The 25,778-nt window shown below is 40.7% G+C and overlaps 1 protein-coding gene across 2 annotated transcripts in view; it reads left to right on the forward strand.

Annotated features, from left to right (window-relative positions):
- CPQ (carboxypeptidase Q) overlaps window positions 1-25,778 on the forward strand; it is a 567,536-nt gene that overhangs the window by 353,732 nt on the left and 188,026 nt on the right. The window lies entirely within an intron of this gene.

Consider the following 25,778-nt stretch of genomic DNA (forward strand, 5'->3'; position numbering starts at 1 on the left):
CCAGAGGTGACATTTTCCTTTCGCTGCTAGGAACATAACTGAGATCCATGGTTCTACTGGAGCAAAAGTGTGCAGTACTCCTCCATGCCCTCACGGGAGTAGGGCAAGCATTTCACACCTGGGCACGTCCTGTTCATTGAGATGTCGAATTCTCATGCCTATGGATCAAATATAAGCATTTTAATATTTTAAAGTATGCAAATGTAAGAACACTGAACTGATAAAAAGAGAGAATAAGGCAGCTCACTTTTAAAGATGAAGATACTTATCCATTCAAGCTTCTATCGAAATATTGGTTTTTCTTGATGGTGATGTTTATATGTTAGAATACTTTATTGTGCTTATCCTTTCTCCTTTCCTTTTCTCTAGAGAAGACAGCTTGTTTTGCAATGTCTAAAAAATGTACAGCTCCATGTTGATTTATAATTTGAGAGAGAATCTGGCTATTCTTGTTAGGAGAACCTGATATGGACTTTTCAAAAACTGCCTAACTTGATTTCACAAGTAAATCAGAAAAAGCAATTATTTGGTATATTTTCTTCTCTCTCTCTTTAATTTGGTACATTTTCTATATTTCATTCTTTTCTTTCATCCCTTTAAGGAAGGAGCCGAGTGGTTTCTTTCTCTCTCTTTCTTTTTCTTTCTCCCACCTCTAGGTTTCTCCTCCTCTCTCCTTTCTTAGTTTCCTTCCTTCCTCATCAAGCCTTACTGTCTTAGGCTGAACTTCAATAGTTGTTGTTGTTGTTGTTTTTTTAATAGAAATTGCTCCCCTCGTGGCTCAAACAGTAAAGAATCTGCCTGCAATGCTGGAGACCTGGGTTTGATCCCTGGGTCAGGAAGATCCTCTTGAGAAGGGCATGGCAACCCACTCCAGTATTCTTGCCTGGAGAATCCCATGGACTGAGAACCCTGGCGGGCTACAGTCCATAGGGTCACAAAGAGTCAGACACGACTAAGCGACTTAACACTTGCCAAAGTGTTAAGTCTTGCCAAAAGCCATGTGTAGGAAGGAATACTACCAAGTCAGCATTGTTGGAGCCAAGTTCTCAGGATGGCAAGCTCTGCACGTTTGCCTCCTTTGGTCCCAGTACGATTTGTAGAGTTAGGTTCTCTGTTTGAGGCTGGGATGAGGTGCAAGGATGAAGCACATGAAAGGGGCACTTGGGGTGTAGGAGAGATAAGCCAGAGCTCAACCAATTCACAGTTCCTCCAGCTGACACAGAGATTCACCACCAACAGCAGGTTCATGACTTAGTCCCACAACCTGAGTCGAATATCTTGCACTGGTCTTCAAACTTCAGCATGCACAGGAATCACCTGGGTGACTAATAAAAATGTAGACTTCTCAAACCCATGATCAGGTTCAGTAGGTCTAGGATGGGACCCAGGAATCTGCATTTGTACTGATGTCACAGATGATTCTGATGCTAGTGGTCTGAGGACCATACTTAGAGAAACACCAACTTGGTACCTCTTATCTCTTCCCTTCTGCTCTTTCTCTGCTTCAGGAAATGACTTTGAATATGATTATTATAGTGTCACCACTTGAACCACAAGAAATTCCTGTGATGTAACCTTTATCTAACCTAGCTGAACTCTATCTGAGAGGGCATTAAGTGTATTTACTGGAGATTTACTTTCTGGAAGACTCTCACCAGACCCTGGTAGCTCAGCCGGTAAAGAATCCACCTCCAATGCAGGAGAGCCCACTTCAATTCCTGGGTTGGAAAGATCCCCTGGAAAAGGGATAGGCAACCCACTCCAGTCTTCTTGGGTTTCCCTGGTGGCTTAGTCAGTAAAGAATCTGCCTGTAATGTGAGAGACCTGGGTTTGATCCCTGGGTTGGAAAGATCCCCTGGAGAAAGGAACGGCTACCCACTCCAGTATTCTGGCCTGGAAAATTCCATAGACAGAGGAACCTGGCAGGCTACAGTCCGTGGGGTTGCAAAGAGTTGGACACAATTGAGTAACTTTCACTTTCACCAGACCCATGTACTGTTTTCCGGTTCGAGTGGACTGAAAGCTGCTGTCTTCAATTGAAAGATGCTAGCCTTCCAGACCTACCCAAATTCTGTTCCTTTGGAAAACCCTCCAGTACTCCAGTGTAGAATAAGAGAAACTCGTAGGATGGAATTTTAAATACAAGAGCTGAACAACCTGAAAGTAAATTATCGAAAATGTGAGGGCTTCCCTCATGGTCCAGTGGTTAAGTATCCACCCGCCAATGCAGGGAACACAGATTGGGTCCCTGATCCAGGAAGATTCCACACGCCACAGAGCAATTAAGCCCCTGTGCCACAACTGCTGAGCCTGCGTGCCGTAGAGCCCACGCTCCATAACAAGGGAAGTCAGCACCGCAAACCAAGAGTAGCCCCCAGCTCTCCACTCTCCGCAGTTAAAGAAAGCCCATGCGTGCAGCCATGAAGACGCAGCACAGCCAGAAATAAATAAATAAATGGCGATAGATGAGTTTATTTTTTTTTTAAATTGAAAGTTTGCCCATATCATGGTTTGACCTATTTTCATGAATCTATAAAACACTGAAATAATACAAATAATTGATAATTGACTACTGTGAGCCAGGCTTTGTCTTAGATGATTCGCATGTTCAGCTAATCCTCATAGTAACCACTACTTTAAGTATTATTATCGTTATTCTTCTTTTATAGATAAAAAACCCAAAGCACAAGGAAGTTAGGGAACTTGTACAACTAGAGCATAGCAGTTCCGGTCCTCTCGGTTTGTGTAAGTTAAAATGAAACTGTTATGGAAACTCTAGGAATCTGAAGAAGGCTTCTTTATCAAAAGGAAGAAAATAAACATATAGAGGGCATTAAAGACCTACAGCGCAACCACTAGTGAGAAGTGTTGTAGCCCTTTTTTTTAATCAGGTTTTTCAGAAATGTGTCTAGGCTGCAGATACAGTAGCTGCGGCCTTTAATGCATGTTGGGGTTAATTCCAGAACTTTTATTGTCACTCAGGATTTGACAGTGTAATAGCTATTTGTGTCACTAGGCCTTTTAGGCTGGAAAGTTCTGTACATTAGTAACTGGTAAAGATCTTATTGCAGAAATTACTGTCATGATCTTGGAAACTCTAACTTAACCCACATTGATCACAATGTGTTTCTGGCATGGTCAAAAATTTTCTTCTGATTCAAGTAGCTTTATAAAGCGTATTTAAGGGCTGGCTCCAATCTCTCTGTAGTTACACAGCCCTTCTGCCAAAATCCCTTTTAAGTTGTTTGTGTGTGTGTGTGTGTGTGTTCTGGAAAGAAGAGCTAGGAAGACAATTGGCTTTGAATTCCAGAGTCCTCTGTACGATCAAAATGCCCCCCTGGCCCCACCAGTCAAGTGCTGAGGGTGGGATCATTAACATTCATGCCCAGTTTTGCATTCTGTGACCCTTGCTCTAGAAGCTCAGGTCTCCAGGCCTCCCTTCAAAGTCCCTTCCGGCAGTTCTAGGAGTTCCCCTTGGTACCTGCCTTGTTCCCAGTCCCGCTTGTTCATGACCACCTGTTTCTGTTTCCTTGTTCGTGTATCTGTAGGTGAAGAAGTTTGAATATATAATCTGTGATAGAGAGGAACAGAGTCCTATGCTTTATCATTTCTTTCTGAAGAGAGGCTTTATACAAAGAGGACTGGTACAAAAATTCCTTCTTATAGAGGTGTAGAGTTTTTCGTATGTCAACCAGCTGTAACCTTTTGAAGGTTTAATGAAATCAGCAAATATAATCCAAAGTACAAGAGTAGATATGAATCAAGTCTATTATTGTTGAACAAATGGCATTAATTTTCAGTGCACATGTGGACCTGAGTTTTAAAATATTTGTTTGAAAAATGTCAAGCTGCTCATTGTTTTAGAATATTTGAGCAGCTTGCCAGTATGCTCTTTTTAAACAGTTGTACTTCTGAAAGGTTACAATGTTCCCATATTTATTCTTCAACTTTAAAAATTCTTCCAGTGGCAGAGGGTAGTGGGGAAATACCTTAAATTCCTATTTTTAATGGTTTAATGGACCGCATTTCCTAGAGGGTATAAAAATTCTCCTTCACTTTCAGCAGTAGCCTCAGGCTAGGGACTCACTCTATACCCCATGCTTGTCATTCTGTCACTGTGTGGAGAAGTTCTCTTTAGTGACCCCCAGCCCCAGAGGTTATAGAATTAGATTGCTTAAAGCTAATGTCTAGTCAAGGCTATGGTTTTTCCAGTGGTCATGTATGGATGTGAGAGTTGGACTATAAAGAAAGATGAGTGCCGAAGAATTGATGCTTTTGAACCGTGGTGCTGGAGAAAACTCTTGAGAGTCCCTTGGACTGCAAAGAGGTCCAACCAGTCCATCCTAAAGGAGATCAGTCCTGGGTGTTCATTGGAAGGACTCATGCTAAAGCTGAAACTCCAGTACTTTGGCCATCTCATGCGAAGACTTGACTCATTGGAAAAGACCCTGATGCTGGGAGGGATTGGGGGCAGGAGAAAAAGGGGACGACAGAGGATGAGATGGTTGGATGGCGTCACTGACTCGGTGGACATGGGTTTGGGTAGACTCTGGGAGTTGGTGATGGACAGGGAGGCCTGGCGTGCTGCAGCTCATGGGGTCGCAAGGAGTCAGACACGACTGAGCGACTGAACTGAACTGAAAGCTAATGGAGAAGCTAGTATCACCTGTGTCTAGTGTCAGCGCCCCCAGGAAGGAAAGGGCTCAAGGGAGATCTAATACTCACTGAGCACTCTAAGTACACTGGGGATTAGAGAATAATCAGGAGAAGGCAGTGGCACCCCACTCCAGTCCTCTTGCCTGGAAAATCCCATGGATGGAGGAGCCTGGTAGGCTGCAGTCCGTGGGGTCGCGAAGAGTCGGACATGACTGAGCGACTTCACTTTCACTTTGCACTTTCATGCATTGGAGAAGGAAATGGCAACCCACTCCAGTGTTCTTGCCTGGAGAATCCCAGGGACAGGGGAGCCTGGTGGGCTGCCGTCTATGGGGTCGCACTAAGTCAGACACGACTGAAGTGACTTAGCAGCAGCAGCAGCAGAGAATAAACAAGGCAGCCATGGTCTCCACCCTCCTAGAGGTTATGATGGTAATTTAGCAGAGGTCAGTGTGGGTAGAGAACACAGACGTCTTGAGTGGGTACAAGGAGGCCCTTGAGGATGTTGGGGGAAAATGTAAAACTTAGGTTTATCTCATTTCAAATTTCTATTGCTGTGGGTGTTTCGTAATGCACATAGTGTGCCGGTGTTGTGAGCCATTTTTTTATAATACACTTAATTATTTCATATACACGTACAGATCTGCTTTAGGACTGCTTCTGTTCTGTTCCTCTGATCTTAGCTGATATCTTTAAGAAAGATTGACAACTGTATTTTAAAAATCTATCTAGTCAGGAAATCAATTTAATCAAAACGCTCCATCCCACAAATGATTTGATTGAGCTTGCTTTGTCTTTTTTCCTCAAGATGAAAGAGGCCCCAGCAGCATGGTTATCTTTTGCACTTAAATCCAGTTTAGCATCCCTTTCAAGTTAGATTTGAAATTGGAGGAACTTACATTTCTCAAAGGTAATCTGTTGTAATGGTACGATAGTCCATAAAACCCAAAACACAACCCTCCTTGCTAACTTGTTCACTTGTCCCCGTTTCATTCAATTTGCACCGCATGAATTCTTCCTTAACTGATTTCCCCATGTTCCCAAACTGCGTCCTCTTCTTGAGGAAGTTCTCCACACCGTTAGTTCGCTTTCACATTCCCCTGAGTTTGCTCTCTGCCCATCTCTTGTGAGGCTGAACTGCAGTCAGCCCAGGTGACTCCCAGGTGACTTGCCTTGAGCAGTGGCTGCTCACCGGATGCACTGCAGTGTCCCAGGGGTGTACTGCCTGGTTGGTAACCCCAGTGCCGCAGACCACAGGCCCCGAGGCTGCTTTCAGTGATGTCGCCTTTACCACTGACCGTGACTGTGTCTGCTTTGATCTTCTGTTTATCCGGCTCCTCTTCCATTTGATTCCATCTTCAGTGCCCATCCCTTCCCCAGTTTTCCCTTGTAGATAGATTTTTTTTCCCCTAAAAAAAAAAAAAAAAATCCTTCCCTATTGGTTCCCTTCGACAAGACTTCTATGACAAGTAGGCATTCGCATTACTTTGATTTCCAAAACAAAATTATTTGATGAATGTCTCTGATTAGAAAAATAATCCTAGAAAATCTCACTTCAGTTTGCTATATCACACCTTTCCTGTGACTTCTAGATCTAATATGTTGCGTTTCCCCTACTTGAAAGAGAATTATTATCATTTCCAGATGGATCTGTTTATGAGCATTTAAGTAATTTCTATAGTTCCTAAATCAGCATGTCCATTCATAATTCCCAAATTCAAATTAAACCAGTATTTCTGGTACTTCAAATATTTCCTAAATGTGGTTCCCTGATTCACTGTTCTGCTAAATGGTTACAAGTTGTTGTAAAGAAAGATTTAACTACTCAAATTCATTCCAACCCCTGGATCTTTGCATCAGCTGTTCCCTTTGGCTGGAGTTTCCTTTCCCAGATCTTCGTGTGGCCAGCTCTTACCATTCAGTTTTCAATCAAACTCTGCTTCCTTGGAGAGGTATTTTTCTGGCCAACGAGCCCCTCACCATTCTTTACACATCATGTGATTTTATTATTTCACAGCATGTGTCACTGCCTGGGGTTATCTCTGTGCACTTGGTCATCACCTGTCCTTCAACTGGAATGTGATTTCAGAAGCCCAGAGGCCTTATCCGTCAAGCTCATTGCTCTATCCTCACCACATATGCAGTATGACGTCTAACAGTGGATTGATAAATGCTTGCAGAGTACATGGGTAAAACATTTTGGAAATGGTGGGTAAAGCTAAACTGGTTTCTCTAGAGTGGTATAGCATTTTATAACTATATTTAGACAGATGGGACAGATAACTGTGGGAACATAGAAGGGATGGGATATGCCCAGATTAACCTGGGGGGCAATGAGGACATGTGGGTAGAGGGTGTGTCGTTTGCTTTTTTGCTCTACAGAGATTTCTAGCCCCTGTACTTTTTTTTTTTTTTTTTTTTTAATTTTTTATTTATTTATTTTTTTTTTAATTTTAAAATCTTAAATTCTTACATGCGTTCCCAAACATGAACCCCCCTTATAGAACAGGTTTAAGGATAAACCAAGATGAACCCCATAGGATGTCAGGGCCCCTCCCTCCCATCTCCCTCTCTCTGTGCCCCCTCATGTATCACCATCCAGGGCAACTCACCTTTTTGAATAGGTTTTTGAGCCAAGCCAGGTCAAAGGTAAACTTCTCTCATGTCTGATTTACCTATGTTACTTTGATTTAGAAGCTGATTTTGAGATAATGATTTGTAGCCCCGGACGCAGAGCTGGTTCCTCTTGACACATGGCGTGAGCTCCAACAGCTCTGTCCATAAGGAATCCCAAGGCTCTCCTAGGGAGAAGCCTGCGGGCAGGGCAGGCACTTAGTGCTTTAGGGCTCCTGTCTGGCCCAGAAGACAACTGGGCGCCCGCAGTCCTATGTTTCTCTCTTACTGTTGTTTTGTTTTCTTTTTAAATTGCTGAATATTTCACGGATACTGCAATAGTGTAAATATAAAACAAAAATAAACAAACTGTGGTGCGAGGGTACCATGCTGTTAGGCTTTACGTATGTGGGCAGTGGAGCAGGAGTAAATGAAGTAGCATGCTCATTTTCTGCTCAAATTAATCTTTGGGTAACAACCTGGAATTTATTATTCCAAATGCCATTGTCTGTGTACACAGATCTACTGACCCCTCCACGTCTCTAATCAGAAGTATCATGGATTTCATTTTTTTCATAGAGAATCACCAATTTATATTTCTCATTCTGGACTGAAGCTTTTCTGTCTGTTGTTTTCTAATTTTATCAATTAAAATTGGAGGAAGTTGTGCATCATGTTTAATTGTGTAATAATTTTGCATCCTATTCAGAAATAAGGTTGGTCTATAATTTACTTTATTGTACTGTCCCTGTCTTTTTTTGGTTTCAGTGTAACACCTTGATAAATGAGTTGGCTAAGTTTGAGGATATTCTATTTCTTTTGATTGGGTGAAACTCACCTGTAAAACCTCTTGAGTCTGGTGGCTTAGTTTGTGTGTGTGAGACGGAGGGTACTTTCTGATTCTTGATTGACTTTCTTAATGTTTATTGATATTTCCAGGTTTTCTATTTCTTCTTAGGTCGATTTTGGTGATTTTTCTTTTTCTAGAAAATTAATCCTTTGATCACCCTAAGCATAATTTTAAAAAAATTGTTATACAGTCTTTCCACAAATTAATCTGGAGTGGAGGTTTTATCTTCAGTTGCTGATTTGTGGACACTTTTAGCACTCTGTTCCTTCATGTGTTTTGAAACTTGGGTTTGCTAGCTCTTTCTGATGTTTTAAAATTCAGTTTGTGTTGCTGCTTGCACTGTGTTCTCTCCCTCTGGGTTCAGTTCTCTCTCTCCCAAGGTTGTGTGGTTGCTTTCACTTGGCTGAGGACATTGCCAGTCGAGAACCAGGCTTCATTATGTTGTATCAGCCGCTCTTGCCAATGGTGATAACAAGGGTCACATATCCTGTTACAAGGCCAGCGAATGGCTTGATTCAGTGCCTGGTTCTCAATCATATCTTAGTTCATTTCTCCTTCGTAGGCACAACTATTTCATAAAGCTTCACCTCTTGGCAGGTTTCTTTTGTTTTCAGCCTCCTCTCTTGAACTCAGCCCTCTTGCTTGCTTTCACACAGTTAGCCTGGCTTAGGTTTCCCTTTCTCCAGTGAAGGGATTTTAGATTTTTGTCTGCCTACAGGAACAGAAAGCCCAGCAGTCATGACTGGCTTCTACATCTGGAGTCTTGCAGGTCCCCTGGCTTCAAACTCACTCACTGCCTTGTGATTCTAATCCATTTCTAGTCCACAGAGATGTTTATCTGGTTTTTGGAAGCAAATTATAACCTTTTGATTTTCTCTTTGTATAATTTCATTTCTAATTGCCACATGTTTGGGACAAAGGTTCATGAAGATGTGAATTTGCTGACCAGAAGTCTTATAGTTAACTTTTTAAGCATGACTTTAATTCTGGTCCTAATTTCTTGTTCATAGCTCTATATGGTTCTGACCTTCAAAGAATGCATTGAAGCTTAATTTTTTTTAATGTTTATACTCAGTGTTTATACTCATCATTGAGAGGAAGACAGTTACATTATCCATTATGCATAGTAGAGAGTAAACTTCTTTAATAGGTTTATGTGATTAAATTGTATAAGTCAAAGTAATCAATTGGAAATTTGTTTTCATTGTATATTGATCACAACAACTAATATCTTTCTGTGTAAGGGACTGAACTATTTTGATTCTGAGTCACATTCTATTACTAAATAGAAGAAAATCAACCATTGATGTGTTGATTCTCTACCATATTTCAGGTCCTTTGAGAAACATATACAAAGGACCTAACTGCCACTAGGAGAGCACAGTGTTTCTCAGCTGAGGGATGGGGCTGTGGGCGCACCCTCCCCTCTCTCCGGGAGAGGTGCACCAGATCAGGGGTAGGAGCCTTTTTATTTTTGAAGTCTGCACACTCTTCCCCCTTCCCAGGCCCCTACCACCAGGGGAGGGTAGTTTATTCTTTGCCCCCCAGTTGCTTGAGAATACCATCAAGAGATCCATTTGTACTAAAGACAGACACCATTTCATCAGGACATCCTGCTAACAACTAAACGTGTAATGAAACACTAGGATGAATGATTAGGAAACTAGGTGGATGGAGCCTGCACTGGCTGCCTGGCATGAGTCCCTTTCCTCGTGCTTGTGAGTACATCAGTGCTGGGGATATTTGTTAATGTTCACTTTTAGATCCATGGAAATGGGAGCCCAGAGAGCCCAAGCAGCTTACTGAAAGCTCCTTGTAAATGACAGAGTGTGACATGTGTGCATGCTAAGTTGCTTCAGTCGTGTCCGACTCTTTGCAGCTCTGTGGACTGTAGCCCACCAGGCTCCCCCGTCCATGAGATTCTCCAGGCAAGAATACTGGAGTGGGTTGCCATGCCCTTCTCCAGGGATCGTCCTGACCCAGGGTTCAAGCCCACGTCTCCTACACATCCTGCACTGACGGGTGGCTTCTTTACCGCTAGCACCACCTGGGAAGCCTGGTGGTCGCCAGAGGTGCGCTTTCAATCCTACCCTTCTACCTCTAGAGCCCATGGTCTTAACTACTCTGTTGAAAGAAGAGGGGCAAAGTCAATGTTGAAACCTGCTGTACCTCATCGCAGTTTACTGGAGGAACATATGGACATTGAAATTAATAAATTGTTAAAGTATAGAGTTGAATGAGATAAAACAATGCTCCTTTGATAAGCCATTTAGTTATTTCTTTGATCTTCAGACAATGCTACCCTTAAATTTGTCTACAATAGCATAAACTATTGATATCTGCCCTTTGTCATCCCCTCCTCATTCTTGGTGATTTTTTTTACCTTCCCTACAGAGAGTATGCTCAAATGTGATGTCAGGATATGCTTTTTGTTCCCAGTATAAGCTTCTCAGTTCTACATGAAATATGCCAGGCTTTTGATGCTTCCTCCAAGACTCTATTCTAGACTCTCCTAAGAAGAGAGCTATTGTGTAGCCAGTCTTACTAGCTCTGTAAATGCAATTGACAGTGGAATCATTCATTCAGTTAGCCATTGTCAGGGCAAAACTCACCTCTGGTACATGGGCAGCGTCAGTTCAAACACCTGAATTTATTTTCACCCAGTGCTACCTGGTTACCTAGTAACTGCAGAGTTATTTAGAGAAGCCTGTGTGTTTTGTGATTGCTTGAGCTCTAACTTTCCCCCTCAACCCCCCACTGCCTTTGCAACCTACTGTTGAAATGAAAATGTAACTTAGCTACTTCATGGCATATGGATGTTTTCAGATGGAAGAAGTTCATGCTGTTTTAAATTAAGCTCACCAAACAACATTTTTAGAATATTTGTCATATTTCTAAATAACATGTGCTTGTGATTGATACTCTCTCTAATTCAAACTGGCAGCACATAGTACCCAAAACCTGTGCCTGTGGCAGTGGGCTGTGTGAAACCCGCTTATGTGCTCCAGCCCCCCAAGTGAGGCTTTCCTCGAGAGAATTGTTTGCAGCATTTGAGGTCATCTTAAAATAATTATGGTATAATCAATATTGGCAACCATTTAGGTGTTCTTGCTCTGTGCCAGGGACCATGACAGTGATGAACATGTTATTTCATCTCATTTAATTCTCACAATACACTTTCAAGGTTTGTATTATTCCTACTTTACAGCTAGGGAAGCAAGGTTTAGAGAGGTTAAAGAACTCAGCCATGTCACGTGAATCGGGGTAAATTGTTTAAAAAATTCTTTAGATTATGTGTTAAAGCTAAACATAGCAGATTAATTTTAGCATAGTCAAGTAAAAGGTAATGTGTTAAAGAAAAGCAATCAAAAGTAGGCTATGTACCATTTATATGAAGCAGGCAGAGGGATGTGATGGGAATAACCCTTGGCTGTGGGTCAGAAGTTCTGGGTTCTATTTGCAAGCCCTGCCACTTGGGCGAATTACTTCCCTGTGTAAAAGCAGGGTGTTGGCCATGATCTCCTAAGGTTATTCTTACTCTAGTAGAGTGTGGATGTAGGAGCCTGACAAGGAGTCCAGAGACAGATAGGTTTCTTAATCTGTGTAATTCTAAGCAGTTAAAGAGTCCAAGTAAATTCTGTGAACTATCAGGAAGGTTCCTGCAGTTTCTTATAATACACACAAGAAGTTATGTCATCTATACATTACAAGTTTGATTGCCACGTCTCCAAAATCCAGTGGAACTGGAGAAGGTTCAGAATGAACCAGCAAAATGATATAATGAGACCCTTATAATGAGTGCAGCAATCTTTATACCTTGCAAAGAAAAAATAATAATTCATTTGGAAATGTCTGCCAAGTCATAATTTTTATGTATTATGTACTTGAGAAGATAATCTTAGGGCAGATAAAGGGAAATACAACTTGGGGTTGATAGACTCATGGGATTTTTTACCCATGGATGCAAAACATGAAAATGACTTTGATAACATTTAATTGAATGAAGAGGTGATGGTCCGTCATGAATTAGTAAAGGAAACTGTAAAAGGTAGAGCTTCCCCCAAAGGATGGCGTTGAGAGAGATCATATTACTCTGCCCTCCCACAGGACGCCCCTAGGTTCCAGTGGAAGTTGATGCAGCAAGAAGGCAAACTTGAAATCATAAAAAGTTTTCTTTTTTCAGTACAGCACATTTCCTTAATAATAAATGTCACTAGCAATATAATTTCAATTTTTATTTTCAGCCCAGTCAAAAAAAAAAGCATAATAGAAATTTATTGTAGAAAAATAAGTAGTATCATGGGAATTGCTGAATAATGGCCAGGATAAGTCCATTTTTCCTTTGCAAATCATTGAATCTTGGGGTCGACACTGCCTTTAGAGATTATCTAGCTCAGTGCCCACCTGCCACTCCCACCTCAGGTCAGGAATCCATCTTTACCTGACAGGTGTTCCTTCTGCTTCTGCCTGGTTCTTCTTTTTGGGGATGAAGCGTTTAGCCCTCTGAAGCCTTCTCTTCATCAGTGTAACATAGTCAGTTGCTCCTCAACCAATGTGATGTCCACATCCTGTCTAATCCCAACAGCTCTTCTCTGGCCACAGTCCTTTCCCCTAGAAGATCTGCTTAGGTATTTAGGTGGGGAAAAAAAGGGAGGAAAAATTGTTTGATTGATTAGAATAAAGTGAGAGTCAGAATACCATATTTTTAATCAACAAACCCTAAATTTTACTAACATTTTTTCATAGTTGAGACACCCTCTTGGCTCAATATGCTGATGCCCACATGAATGCTCTGGTTGTCCCCAAATGATCTGTGATCAACCCACCATCAAAATGTGCAAGGCGCACCTTCATATTCATCCTGCTGAATTATCTTGTTGGCAATAAGCTATTATTTCTGTCTCAGGATATTTTTGGATCTTGATTTGACCCAACCTATTGATTCATCTTATACTTCTATCTTCCTAAAATTCATAAGCATATCTTTAAGATATCGATGAAAACATTGAATCTGATTATGCTGACATTAAGAATTTGGTGCAAATTATGTGACTTGTATTGATGCTTATATTTCTCTTTATCTTGCTCTAGTTCTGTATTCTATTAAAATATACTGATTGTGCTACCAAATACAAGTTAAATTAATAAATACTTGTCTTATTAGCATTTTGATTTTTCAGAAAAAAGGACAACTCAGGAGAAAGAGTCCATCTTCCTCCCTCCCCCTCTTCCTTTCTTTTCCCAAAGTATATGATTAACTATTCAAACCACATGGCTATAATCAACATTTAACTGATGAGAATATAACCTCATGACAAGTCAAAATACTTAGGGGATCATGGATGGCCTCATCAGATTTGACATTAAGAAATCTAGGGCTACAATGGGATAATAATGTCCCAATATCCATTTATGGAGAAAGTGAACATTCTTTTATCACAATGTTACGTTAGTCTAATTAATTGCATTTTGGAGAGACAAAAGCTAAACTATTCATTATCTTTTTGTGGCCTCTGATAAGTTTTGAAAATTACCTTGTATTCTCATTAGTTTCTTTTCTCGATAGGCACTCCTCATGGACTCTTGGTCCCTCGGGCCCATTTTTATTCCTTTCTGTCTAGCAGGTCTGCCTTTACCAAACATTATGACGTTCAAACTGCTCCTACTTCTTATCCTTGAAGTGAAGTGGAGTCACTCAGTCGTGTCCGACTCTTTGCGACCCCATGGACTATAGCCTATCAGGCTCCTCTGTCCATGGGATTTTCCAGGCAAGAGTACTGGAGTGGGTTGCCATTTCCTTCTCCAGGGGATCTTCCCTACCCAGGGATCAAACCCAGGTCTCCCACATTGTGGGAAGATGCTTTATCCTCTAAGCCACCAGGGCAGCTTTTTTATACTTGAAGGTCACTTTAAAAAGGACAGAGGACAAGTTTTTGGATTGTGCAAAGCACAGCCATGCTTCAGGTTAACTTTGGACTTAGAAGAATTCACTTCCTGGCAATTCCTTTTGAGCTGTGATGCACAAACATACGGTTAACCCACTTTTTAGCTATAGTGACTTTTGATTCTTGTGAGACTAAAATTGTCACTTCTCTTCTTCATATAAATGTGTAATTTGCCTGTGAATATTGAAGTTGAGCTTCAGTTTATTGTATTTTGAATGGAAAAAGAGAGTTTTTCAGTTTGGGTAAATATATGTAGTGTATACTTTTCCCTGGATCTCATAGCGTATATATTAGGTACAATGCTAGATAAGAGGTCTATTCTGGGTTTTTTCCCTAGCACATGAAACTGAAATCAAAAATAAGATAGAATCAGGATTAATGGGCAAAGTAATATTCTTTTGCACAAGGATGCAAGAATATAAAATGTTTAATATTTTCAACATCTTTCTCCTAAAACAAAATCTACCAATGGAAATCTGGCTTCTTTCTGGAGTCTTAATATAGAGATTATTGACTCCTATGACCTGGCTGATAGAATGTGAGGTCAAGTATTTTGAGAGGACTAAAAGACCAGGAAGGGCTACCCTTGAGCAGCAAGCCTGTAGCTTGGCTCCTTGACACTCTGTCCTGAAGTTAAAAACTAGGTCATCAAAATGTTCTGAAAAGTCCTCTATTGGGAATTCCCTGGCAGTCCATTGGTTAGGACTCTATGCCTCCACTGCAGGGGTCACAGGTTTGATCCCTGGTCAGGGAACTAAGATCCCACAGGCTGCATGATGCAGCTATAAAGAAAAAAAAAATGATGTCCTCTATCTGGGTAGCTATAACATGATTTGATGGTCTTTTGTTTAAGCTATACTTTATGCATCAAAATTAAGCTTGTCTTAAGTGCTGGTGTCATAGGAAGCCATGGAGCTACCCCTGAGTTCACTACCAAGTTTTAGGACTTGGGATGGTTGACTTCTGATTCTTTCTTACCACTGTGGTCCAAAGATACAGCAGGCAGGAGCCAACAGAATTACTTAGATGTTTGAGGCAGGAATATTTTAGGTAACTTTTCTTTAAATTACACAGGCTATCGTGTCTGGGTATTTCCAGTGCCTCCTTCCCACTTCTGAGCTTACCTAGTCTTAGCACCATCCACGAGGACCTCTAGCTTGTGCACATCAGAACATGGAGAAACATCTTCTCTTAACTTTTGCCAGGTGAACCTCAGCAACCTGCCACAAGCTTGAGTCCACGTCTTGATCTGGGTTTACATCTCTTTTCTTCCTCTGCCTTTCTCCAAGTTTCTTTGCCAACCTCTTCCCTTCTGATTGGGCTTCTCTGGTGGCTCAGCTGGTAAAGAATCTACCTGCAGTGTGGGAGACCTGGGTTTGACCCCTGGGTTGGAAAAATCCCCTGGAGAAGGGAATGGCTACCCACTCCAGTATTCTGGCCTGGAAAATTCCGTGGACTGTATAATCCATGGGGTTGCAAAGAGTCGGACACGACTGAGCAACTTTCACTTTTACACTTTCTCTTCTAATCTGTTCTCTTCATCTTCTGTTTCGTGCTGTCATTCCTTTCCTCCCCCTCTCTCCTTGCTTCCGTAATTCTTTCCTTCCTTTCCCAGTCATCACAATTAAAGCAAGTAAAAATCCCTCATCCTCAGGCTAAATTTCTTTCTGTTAAGGAAAAAGTACACAGAAGTAAATGTGTATACTAATCCATGCTGACTTGACTTTCTCTTTATGGGAACTGGTGGTAGAGAAGGAATTATTGTATAACCTTTCAAGGACTGTGCTTTTCAAAATGACAGTACTCATTTGAATAGGTAAATCTTGGCCTGTTATTTAGTTTTGTCTCATGGCTCAGAACGGGAAGTTTTATAGACTGAGCCTTTCAGCTGATCTTGTAGACCAGCTTCTGTAGGGAATGTTCAGAATATCCGAGAAGGTTCAGTGACTGAGAAAGTTTCCACAATCAATAGACAAACAAGCATCAAAAGCAGTACTCTAAGCTGCAAAGGCTTCCGGGATTTTAGAAACCATTAGGGGACAAGAAGAATCTTTTAGCTTATAGATCTAAATGGCAAAAAAAAAAAAAAAAAAAGTTTCTTTAGGTAGGAAGCACCTTAGCCTCCATTTTCTATTTGTTGATGACCCTGTATGCAAGACAGGAAAAAAGACACAGATGTGTATAATGGACTTTTGGACTCAGAGGGAGAGGGAGAGGGTGGGATGATTTGGGAGAATGGGAATTCTAACATGTATACTGTCATGTAAGAATTGAATCGCCAGTCCATGTCTGACGTAGGGTGCAGCATGCTTGGGGCTGGTGCATGGGGATGACCCAGAGAGATGTTGTGGGGAGGGAGGTGGGAGGGGGGTTCATGTTTGGGAACGCATGTAAGAATTAAAGATTTTAAAATTTAAAAAATAAAAAAAATTTAAAATTAAAAAAAAAAAAAAAAGAAAGTGATGTACCGCTATTAGCTTGTCTAAATCAAACCATGAAAGTGTCTGTAGGATTTCAAAGTACCACGGGCCTCTGTTCTTTCTATTTCTAGTCCTATATACCATGCCTAACAAAATTCTGGAACACAGTGGTCAGTGAATGGTTGTAATAAGAGTGAAGTTTTATCCGGGCACAGTACTAATATCATAGTTGGATTCAATCACAGGAAAGATGGTCATCGAGGTATAAGTTGCCTAAAGCCTCTGTCTCTCACACCTCCCCTGAGAAGGTTCAAGTGCAATGTTGTAAGTCAGCTTTTCTACTCCTCCCATCCTCTGAAGTGAGGCAGCTTATCCTGTAGTTGCTTAGACCAAGGGAGGAGGCGTGCAGGAGCATAGTTCTTTCACTTGAAAGAATATCATCTTTAGTTGCAACCAGTCCTGACTTCTGGATAAAACTCAATCACCTCCGTTTAATTGGAATGATTTCCTTCCATAGAGTCTCTGCTGTGCCCCATCCACAAATCAATGTTTAATCAATTTCAGCCATTTCTTCCAAATACACTGCAACCGCATTTTCTAAATCTACTGGAGACTTGGTTTTTGTGAGTCACAGATAAATTAGGCCCATCTTGGTTTTCCCTCCAACATCAGCTCACAGAATTCAACTAGAAATAGGCATGATCTTCATTTTCTGAGGTGAGTGTGAGGGCCCTGCCTGGGTAAGGGGGTCCTGTAGGATGGAAAGAGCCCCCTTTCAGAAGCAGCTCTGTGATGCATGAGCATTTGGACAGATGGACCATTTTATCATGACCCACAAGCTATCAACACCCAAAAGCTTCACTAAACAAGGTTTGATGATAAGAAACCAAGTCAAGAGGAGATAAGATGTTTGCTGGGTTATTTCTGAACACTCTATGTGTCAGGAGCCCCATTCTATTCTGCAAACCACCTGGTCTGTTCACTGGGGAGGATAATATCTGTTCAAACATTGTCCCCGTTGTCTGTTCTAGGCAATAGCATGAAACATTCAGCAACTGCCCTCTGAAAGCCAAGTCTTTGTCTCTGACAGGAAATATGAAACAGATTTCTTGAGAGGTGCCTACCCACCTGTGTTTAGATTCTAAATTTTGGGAAGATTGTGGTAGCCACAGTAGCTGGGACATGCTGAGCAAAAAGTCTGTTGAGGTTATGGAGACTTTTCAAAGCACAGTTTCCTCCTTTAAAGTGGTTTGAATAAAACAAGAACTCTTGAAAACTGTCATAGACTTTGGACAAGATGGGACCTTGAAAGATTTTATTTATTCCTGTGTCCTATTTTAGAAACCCTCCAAGGAATGGAGTTTTCCATAACCTTTTCCCTGTTACCTATTTTTTTTTAACTTCTACAAAATCCTTCCATCAGAAAATTCTTGATCGGTTCTATGACCCTAAATGCTCACTGCTGCAGCCCAGACCTGTTCCTTTGCTCCATCTTCTGCTGCTCATATCTGCCACAGAGGGTCCCATCACAGCTGAAGCCCATTATTAGATCGCTTCTTGGCTTCTCCTTTAAGGCTAAGTAATGAGAAGGTTTTCCTTCTCTTTTTGTAGGTCATATTTTTCAACTATTTAATGAATTTTGTTGTTGAAAATTTGATCGGGGATTTCCTATGTCTGGAAATGCATTAGTCCTTGAACTCTGTAGCCCTAATACTCCTCCCTGCTAGCTCTTTAAATACACAAAATGAAATGAGACAAAGAGAATGAAGCAGCTGCAAACAAAACAAAACATCGCAAAACTAAAAAATAAAACCACCAGATTTGTCATTCTGGCTTTTGATTGAGCAAAACATTTATAAAATAAAGCATGCTTCTGAGAGGTTAGCATCTCATTTATTGAAGATTGATCAACAAGAACTTGGTCAGGTTTAGATAAATGCTTATACAACTCACAGTTTAAAATGCAGACTGTGAAAATCTAGGCACACCAAAATGGCAAGGGTGAGACAGTACTGGCCCCCTTTTTTTTAAAGGTAATTACATGGTTATTATTGTAAAGGAATATAAGTATATATTTTAGCTTTTATTCTAATTTTTAATATAAATTTATTTGTTTTAATTGGAGGCAAATTACTTTACAATATTTTATTGGTTTTGCCACACATCAACATGAATCCACCACAGGTGTATACGTGTTCCCTATCCTGAACCCCCCTCCCACCTCCCTCCCCGGACCATCCCTCTGGGTCATCCTAGCGCACCAGCCCCAAGCATCCTGTATCCTGCATCAAACCTGGACTGGCGATTCATTTCATATTTGAAATTATACATGTTTCAATGCCATTCTCCTAAATCATCCCACCCTCTCCCTCTCCCACAGAGTCCAAAAGACTGTTCTATACATCTGTGTCTCTTTTGCTGTCTCGCATACAGGGTTATCATTACCATCTTTCTAAATTCTATATATATGCATTAGTATACTGTATTGGTGTTTTTCTTTCTGGCTTACTTCACTCTGTATAATAGTACTGGCCCTTTATTCATACAGTTGGCTCTCTGGGTCTGCAGGTTCCACATTCACAGAAATCAATCAACTGCAGATCAAAACTATTTGGGGAAAAAAATTCCAAGACGCCAAGCTTGAATTTACTGCAAGTGGGCAACTACTGGTATTTGCATAGCATTTATGTTGTACTAGGCATTATAAGTAATCTAGAGATGATTTTAATGTCTATGAGAGGTTGTGCATAAGTTATCTGCATGTACTATACCATTTTATATAAGGGACTTGAGCATCCATGGATTTTGGTATTTGCTGGGGGCCCTGAAACCAAAGGGAAAATGTTAGTAGCTCAGTCATATGCAGCTCGTTGCGATCCCATGGACTGTAGCTCCTCTGTCTGTAGAATTCTCCAGGCAAGAATAATGGAGTGGGTAGCCATTCCCTTCTCCAGGGTATCTTCCCAACCCAGGGATCAAACTCAGGTCTCCTGAATTGCAAGTAGATTCTTTACCATCTGAGCCACCAGGAAGCCCAACAAGCTGAACTTAGAAAAAGCAGAGGAACCAGAGATCAAACTGCAGACAGCTGCTGGATCATGGAAAAAGCAAGGCAATTCCAGAAAAAATATCTACTTCTGCTTCATTGGCTATGCTAAAGCCTTTGACTGTGTGGATCACAACAAATTGTGGAAAATTCTTAAAGAGATGGGAATACCAGACCATCTTACCCACCTCCTCAGAAACCTATATGCAGGTCAAGAAGCAACAGTTAGAACCAGACATGGAAAAACAGACTGGTTCAAAATTAGGAAAGGAGTATGTCAAGGCTGTATATTGTCACCCTGCTTATTTAACTTCTGTGCAGAGTACATCCTGTGAAATGCTGAGCTGAATTAAGAACAAACTGGAATCAAGATTGCTGGGAGAAATATCAATAACCTCAGATATGCAGGTGACACCACCCTAATGGCAGAAAGCGAAGAGAAGCTAAAGAGCCTCTTGAAGAAGGTAAAAGAGAAGAGTGAAAAAGCTGGCTTAAAACTCAGCACTCAAAAAACTAAGATCAAGATCATGGTGTCCCATCCCTCCACTTCCTGGCAAATAGATGGAAAAACAGTGGAAACAGTGACAGACTCTATTTTCTTGGGCTCCAAAATCACTGCAGATCATGACAGAGCCATGAAATTAAAAGACACTTGGCTCCTTGGAAAACAGGCTATGATAAACCTAGACAGGGTATTAAAAAACAGAGACATCACTTTGCCAACAAAGGTTATTATAGTCAAAGCTATGGTTTTTTCATTAGTCATGTATGAATGTGAGAGTTGGACCATAGTGAAGACTGAACACTGAAGAATTGATGCTTTTGAATCAATTCAAAAGCTGGAGAAGACTCTTGAGAGTCCCTTGGACTGCAAAGAGATCAAACCAGTCAATCCTAAAGGAAATCAACCCTGAATGTTCATTGGAAGGGCTGATGCTAAAGCTGAAGCTCCAATATTTTGGCCACTTGATGGGAAGAGCAACTCATTGGAAAAGACCCTCATGCTGGGAAACTGAGGGTCGAAGGAGAAGGGGATGACAGAGGATGAGATGGTTGGATGATATCACTGACTCAGTGAACGTGAGTTTGAGTAAACTCCTGGCCATAGTGAAGGACAGGGAAGCCTGTGTTGCTGCAGTCCATGGGGTTACAAAGAGCTGGACACAGCTGGGCAACTGAACAACAGCTGGAACCAAACACTCTGAATATACTGAGGGAGAGATGACTGTTATCTGCTGCATATCTGTAACTTTGGAGATCATTGAGTCATTATATTTCAATAGCTTTCAATATGCTACTAGATACAATAATCTTAGGTTTTACAATTATAGTTGATCTCTAGTGGACTTTTAGAAAGTAATGCAAACTTTTTTCATGCTTTAGTGACAAAATTATGATTGTAAGTAAATATAGACATTTTCCATATTTTTCTTTGCAACAGCTGAAATGAATGAGATAAAGCTGACCTTTAGTGTTTGTTTCAACTCACTTCAAGAACTATCTTTGATAACTCTTGCTATGGTTTAACACAGCACACATACCAAAGACTATTTAGCATGTATATGCAATCTAAAGGAGGATGAGAGGGTTACATGTCTTCTCAGTTTCAGAGATAGAACACCACCAGTGCCTGCGAAGCCCACTGTCTGCCCTCTCTGATGGTCTCTTCCTCTCTGCCTGAACCTCATCTGATATAAACACTCTCCTAGGTTTCATTTACTATGACTTTGCTTTTTCTTCACAATTTTATCATATTTTTTATGCAGTGCAAAAGATTACTTAACTCACTGAATTTTGCAGTTTGTGTTAGGGAATCATACTCTTCTATTTCTTCTTCAATTTATTTTCTTCTTTCTTTTCCTTTCATATTTCTGTTCTTGTGTTCATTTATAAATGTAGCTATAGGTAATTTTAGCTACTTTATAATATTCCACTGTATGACTGTATCATAGCTTATTCATTTCACTGTTTTGGACATTAGAGTTGGCTCTAGTTTGAAAGAAGGGTCCTGGATGCAGGAGTATTTGCTCCCTGCTTCCCAGCAGCACCAGTTGTCATCTGCACCCCTGCGTCACGAGGTGGGCTCTCAGGGCTTCTGCCCTGCTCTCAGTTTTTCCTATCAGCACCTAATGGAATCTTGTGGAAAAGATCTGAAAAACGGATACCTAGAGCGCTTATATAGGAGGTTCCCAGGGTTTCTAAACTCTCATGTTAACTCACACTCACCCTTGAAGAATTTGTCAGCATTTCATTGTCTTTATTCCTGCTTTTATGCCTGTTACCTCTCCCTCTACTCTCTGCTAAAGGAAGACTGTATCCCACCTCTCCTTAGATGAGCTCCTTATCCTCTGGAATTCAGTTCCTCTGACTGAATGACAATCTGAGACCTCTGACGGGCTTTTAAAAAGTTACGATTTTCGAGATTATCCCGATTTCTCATTAAGGTGGGGGCAGAATTCTCCTGTCTGTGATTTAGGAGGAAGCAGACTGATTTTTCTTCCTCTTCTTGCCACCACCATGCTCTATCCCCTTTCTCTGCCTGATTTTTCTTTGTAGTACTTGAAACTATCATTATATTTATGTATTGCCCATCTCCCTCACGAGCACATAAATTCCATTAAGGCAGAATATTTGTTTTATCCATTTCTATGTCTCTGGCTCTTAATAGACACTCAATTAAAATTGTTGGAGAAGTGCAGGCAGGAAAGCCCAAAGAGCAGGACCTTTTCTCCAGTATTTTGCACCTACCTGTTTTCATAAGAATGTACTTTCTCTGAAGTTCCTCTCTCCCTTGTTCTGCCATGTTTTTCATATGTCCCATTCCAGCTATATTCTTATTCATCTTTTAATCAAGCAAATCTGATTGCCTTCAGTATCTCCATATGCCCTAATAACAGAGAAGTGGGGACCTGTCCCTGGGCTGCTATCTGTCTACCCCTGATTTACTGTGTCTTTGCTCTCAGACCCACAGCTGGCCTGCAAGTGTTTCTGCACCACTGCCAGTCTAATTCTTCATCCTGGCAGGCTGTCATCCAGGGTATCTCTGCCCTGCTGCAGAAGGCCCTCCCCTCTCCCACCCTAAGGCCAATTCTTTGGTGGACAGGACTAATGTGTGCCTCACAAATAGCAAACTCTGTATTTCAGAGCATTGCGGTTCCCATCCTGCCCTCATGTTTGTTTTGTTGTGGCTGTTCTTGGCTCCTGCTGAGGGTTTTAATCATTTTTAGTCATTACTGCCTTTAGAAGAGACGGTGGTGAGAAGGAAGTTGGAGGGCGGGGAATTGGTCAGCGCTCTGCTTGCCTTGGTGAGCAGCACACAAGAGGGGTCGATGGGTGGGAGCCCCACTTCTCTGTTGGTTCTAGGCCATGTTATTGCTTGAGGGGCTCCACTTCTGGCAACAGAACCAGTGCATTCTCCTATCTTTTATAAAGTGATCCTTTTTCATAAATCTGGAGTTTACTGTGTCTCAGAGTTGTGTGTTTTTGTTTTGTTTGCTTAAATAAGATCCAAATGTGTTACAGCTGATATTCATTTCTGCCTGACCCTGGTACAAGATGTAGTGACTTTGTTATGTGTTACTGGGTTATCCTTTGTGAGACTGCACTAAGGAATGCTAAACGGACACCACGTTAACTGAGACCCCCTGCACTGCTGTTTTCCAGGTATAGGTTGAAGCTTTTATGATTAGGAAAATTCAAGTTTGTTAAACATGTCGCTGAATTTGAAGTAGTTTTCTGTCATCACCTAGTTTTTGAATCAGTTAATATTAAAATTACTGTCTCATGATGATCCCCAGTATATTCTTTTCTGTAAGGAAAAAAAAATAAAACAAATAATAATCCAAATAGTTTGTAATCATTCTTCCATATCACTGTGCCAAAGTCCTTATCCTGTGAGATAACATTTACTCCCCTATCATTCAAAAACACTTCCATCTTTGAACTATTAGTTTAAGTAATAATTCTTAATTGGAGAACAGAGATATTTCAGAAAACAGAAAGAAGTATGATTGTAAAAACAACCTCAATTATTCCAAAATCTGAAGCTTAAAACAATAGCTGCCTTGATTTACTGACTCATGTATTATATGAGAAAAAGTTGATTAAAACAGATTTTGACACTTTTTATCCACTGGAACTTGAGCTTCATTGGGAAAATGGTTCTGAGAGGGTAAGCATGTTGACTAATTGGCTTGTTCATCCCACAGGGGATTATACCACTTTCTGAACCAGAATTTCCTGCTATTGCAACATGTTTTTTCTTTATTCTTTTTTTTTCCTTAGAAGCAATCCATTTGGGTTCATTACATGGCCATTTGTTAGTCTGGGGCATTGTGCTTGTTTGTGACTACAGTGAAGTCATAGTAAGTCAGGACTGTCTGTATACACAGAGTCAATGGGAGATCCTGCAGCTGCTCAGGGAAGACGGCCATGCTATGGGTCACTCTGACATTTGAAACCCCAAATCATGCTTTCCCAAAGTCCGGGGGCACTTTCATGTTGATCATCAAGAAGATTTGTTCAAGTTTGGTTTGCTTATTTACTGTATGCTATTCATAGGATCAGACTGTTGAACTTGGTTTTTTAAGCTTTTTATTGAAGTGTAATATTCTCACTATTGAAGTGTAAAATTCTCAAGCTGGAATTAAGATTGCTGGGAGAAATGTCCACAGCCTCAGATATGTAGATGATACCACTCTAACGGCAAAAAGCAAAGAGCCTTTTGATGAGGGTGACGGAGGAGAATGAAAAACTGACTTAAAATTCAGCATTCAAAAAACTAAGATCATGGCATCCAGTCCCATCACTTCATGGCAAACAGAAGGGGAAAAATGTGAAAACAGTGACAGATTTTATTTTATTAGGCTCGAAAATTACCAGAGGCAGTGACTGCAGTCATGAAATGAAGGTTCTTGCTCCTTGAAAGAAAAGCTATGACAAACCTAAAATTGCAAATAGAACTACCTTATGACCCAGCAATCCCACTGCTGGGCATACACACCGAGGAAACCAGAATTGAAAGAGACACATGTACCCCAATGTTCATCGCAGCACTGTTTATAATAGCCAGGACATGGAAACAACCTAGATGTCCATCAGCAGATGAATGGACAAGAAAGCTGTGGTACATATACACAATGGAGTATTACTCAGCCTTTGAAAAGAATACATTTGAATCAGTTCTGATGATATGGATGAAACTGGAGCCGATTATACAGAGTGAAGTAAGCCAGAAAGAAAAACACCAATACAGTATACTAACACATATATATGGAATTTAGAAAGATGGCAATGACGACCCTGTATGCAAGACAGGAAAAAAGACACAGATGTGTATAATGGACTTTTGGACTCAGAGGGATAAGGAAAGGGTGGGATGATTTGGGAGATTGGCATTCTAACATGTATACTATCATGTAAGAATTGAATCGCCAGTCTATGTCTGACGCAGGATACAGCATGCTTGGGGCTGGTGCATGGGGATGACCCAGAGAGATGTTATGGGGAAGGAGGTGGGAGGGGGGTTCATGTTTGGGAATGCATGTAAGAATTAAAGATTTTAAAATTTAAAAAAATATATATCCTGCAAAAAACAAACAAACAAACAAACAAAAATAGAGACATCATTTTGTTGACAAAAGTCCATATGGTCAAAGCTATGGTTTTTCCAAAGCTATGGTGGTTTTTGTTTGTTTGTTTGTTTGTTTGTTTTGGTGGTTTTTCCACCGAAGCATCAATTCTTCAGTGCTTAGCTTTCTTTCCAGTCCAACTCTCACATCCATACATGACTACTGGAAAAACCATAGCCTTGACTAGATGGATTTGACTAGATATGGTTGACTAGACTAGTCAACCACAGACTTGACTAGTATTTATACTCACACTCGATATATGAGAGTTCCAGTTAGTCCACTTCCTCACTAATATTTTCTATCTTTTTCATTTTAGCTATTTCAGTGGATATGTATTGTGGTTTAACATATATTTCCTTGTTGATAATGAACCTGAGTGACTTTCATTAGTGATTTGTGTATCTGTCTTTGAGAATTGTCTGTTCAAGTTTTTTTTCCCATTTTTCTATCATTTCACTCTCCTTTTTGTTACAGTTTCATAGGGGTTCTTTATATAATCAGAATATGGGACTTTGTTGAAAATATGTTTTATACATATTTTCTTCTCTGTGGGTTGCCTTTTCACTCTTGTAATGGGATCTTTTGATGAACAAATATTCCTAATATTTTTAAAGT

This window comes from Capra hircus, chromosome 14 (genome assembly GCF_001704415.2).
Source record: "Capra hircus breed San Clemente chromosome 14, ASM170441v1, whole genome shotgun sequence".
NCBI lineage: Eukaryota > Metazoa > Chordata > Mammalia > Artiodactyla > Bovidae > Capra > Capra hircus.